This window comes from Thermobia domestica, chromosome 14, assembly GCF_964235325.1.
Source record: "Thermobia domestica chromosome 14, izTheDome1.hap1.1, whole genome shotgun sequence".
Lineage (NCBI taxonomy): Eukaryota > Metazoa > Arthropoda > Insecta > Zygentoma > Lepismatidae > Thermobia > Thermobia domestica.
The window spans coordinates 11,392,114-11,394,919 of record NC_137467.1 but is presented as its reverse complement, the minus strand read 5'-3'; the positions used below and the strand labels follow the sequence as shown (position 1 = coordinate 11,394,919).

The following is a 2,806-nucleotide window of genomic DNA, read 5'->3' as shown; positions in this document are numbered from 1 at the left end:
CACACGTGACTATATGACTACCGTACTCGTCTTTGACGCGGAAAACCCGGGTTCGATTCTCGGTGGGAACTCATATCCCCTTGTGCAAATCATAGTCGGACCCACAGCGAACCGCGGCGGTCTGCCGTCTAAAATTTGGCAGGCCGATGGCGGCGGTACCGTTACGAATTTACACGAATGCAGCAATTTTACCACCATGTCGGTAAAAGGCTGTATCTGCTGTTTCTCCTCGTCTGAACCGCTAGTGCCGGCTTGAAACCACCAGTACCATCATTAACCCGCCACATGGGCTCTTCTCTGTCGCCTTTAATCCAATACTCTCAATTTTGCCAACAACGAATTGCATTAATATTTATACCCTGAAAGTTCTATACCAATACATGGTTAAAACAGAAAATAACGACCGCTTTAGCGTACTTGTATGTTAACACTAATTTTTTCCGCAGACGATAACGTCGTCTCTTCCAGAGGAACTTAAATTGTAGTTAAGAGATGAGATGATGTTTCTGGCTATAGGTTGTAAGGAGATGCTGTAGAGATGTATAAACAATAAAAAACATACTTAGGAGGAGTGGAAAGACTGGCATCAATATGTATGGTGTCCAGGGGGGGGGTGATGTTCAGTTGTCCACTTTTTGTCTATGTATCTGAAGGAAGGTCTTCAAAATGTCCAGTGATATGCGGAAAGATCAGCTTATCGTAGAAAAGACGAGTAGGACTAGGCAAGTTGATGCGATAGGCAAGACTTAATACATGACGTTCGATTATAAGAAGCCGCTTATAACATTCATCCACAGCGCTAACCCAGGCAGTGTGGCCATGTATGAGACAGGGGCGGAAAAACGCTTTATACGTATTTAACAATGTATCAGCGTGTAAGCCCCAGGTGGTACCGACAAGAGGCTTCAATAAATTTAAGCGGTTTTGGGCATTCTCTTTGATAGAAAGAGGGTGACATTTCTAGGATAATTTAGCACCAAAGATAACTATAAGTTATTTAATATTAACTTCAGAATTAGATTTCTCGTATAATTGTGCTTTTCATAAGAGGCCCCCAGAAAGCTGGAGGTTTCATATTTGATCCCAGTTCGCGCCAAGTGAGCATTGTGATGGACAAACAACGTGTGTGTGTTTTTTTCGGGGTTCTCCCGTTTCCCCCACTTTCTTCATTCCTCATTATCACTGTCTTAAAACTCAAAGATTTGTTGACTTAGTTTGTCATCTATCTTCATAATTTGTAACTTACAGGTTGAAAGAGCGTCTTCGTCATAGGCGCCGACTTGAAGAAAATATTGGGGGGGGGGGGACAACATGAATAAATATATAATCATATTCGGCCGTTTTCTATCAACTGCTTAATAAAGGCCTCCTTCCCCCGTGATCTCGGTCTGCTGCATCCGCTCGGCTGCGAAATTCATGAACTAAGTCAAAATTTGTCTAAAGACATCAAAACAAATTCAAGTTCAAATTCTGGTAACTTCGCTGCACCACATTGATCCTCACTTGTCATATCAGTGTTGCCATAGTGTTGGTTGAAGCTTCAGTGCTCTATAAAACACCGTTTTGAAAACGACGCTTTCTATCAAATAAGAACGCTGTTCCTAATATTGAATTAAAGGCAAGATGAAATTTACGACAGAAATTCTTGCTCCTCTTCATTAATTCTTCTTTAACTCGATTATATTGGAGGGACGGGGAACCCATCTTTAAATATTGTGGGGGCCAAAAGTGCCCTGCCCCCCAAACTCGGTGCCTATGGTCTTCGTTACTGTTATTATTATGATTGTTCGACGAAATTGATTGTCTCCTGAAGCCACGAGAAGGGTGTGCTGTGATCCTTTATTTCTGAATTTCTTTCATTTAAACTTTCACGAGGAATAGAAAGTAGTAGTTAATATACAGCCGGTTGGTAGAGCTTTATGTAAAAGAGACTAATTAAATAGAATATATTATTCAAAATTAATAAGCCCGGCTAGCTCAGTCGGTAGAGCATGAGACTCTTAATCTCAGGGTCGTGGGTTCGAGCCCCACGCTGGGCGTTTCCTTTTCATTTCTTCCTCCTTATGTAAAAGACACTATTTCAATAGAAAGTATTAAGTGAGATACTTAAGCCCGGCTAGCTCAGTCGGTAGAGCATGAGACTCTTAATCTCAGGGTCGTGGGTTCGAGCCCCACGCTGGGCGTACATTTTTCTTTTAATCTTAGTACTTGACGCAAAAACTATTCACCCAAGAAGTAACTAACAGTTGCAATCAGCAACCCTAGTTTATTCATCAAATCACAATATGCTTAATTTCAAGATCTGGGTTCGATTATTCTTCTCTCCTTGTGTATCTTTCTTTATTCTTTTTTTTTTTTTTTAACGTTAGAGATTATATTGTACACAGTCAACTTAATCCTAATTTCTTGAGTTAAATGAGTAATTTCCACGAGTAGAAATGGTAAAAATGCCGGCTTGTTTAAGGTGGAAAATAATTAAATGTTCCTATGGACTTTTTATTATTTTTATTTTCTTATTCAAGCACAACCTTCATTTCCTTTAGTGGATTCTACAATTAAAGAAGTACCTTCACGACATTCACTATTTAACGAGTTCTGTGTTGAGTTCGGAGTTTCATTAGTTTTCGAGCTAGCCAGCAAGAGTAAGTTATTCAACACAACATGTCACAAGAGTCATGTTAGTTAACTAACACTCTTAACGAGCTCCTGAAAGTTATACATTTTGTAAGTAATTTATATTATTATTATTATTATTATTATTATTATTATTATTATTATTATTATTATTATTATTATTATTATTAGT

General features: G+C 38.9%; 2 non-coding genes across 2 annotated transcripts; both read left to right on the top strand.

Annotated features, from left to right (window-relative positions):
- Positions 1-1,966: 1,966 nt before the first annotated feature.
- On the top strand, positions 1,967-2,039 carry TRNAK-CUU (transfer RNA lysine (anticodon CUU)). Its single transcript has one exon. It is a non-coding gene; the product is annotated as a tRNA-Lys (tRNA).
- Positions 2,040-2,110: 71 nt separating this feature from the next.
- TRNAK-CUU (transfer RNA lysine (anticodon CUU)) lies at positions 2,111-2,183 on the top strand. Its single transcript has one exon. It is a non-coding gene; the product is annotated as a tRNA-Lys (tRNA).
- Positions 2,184-2,806: the final 623 nt, after the last annotated feature.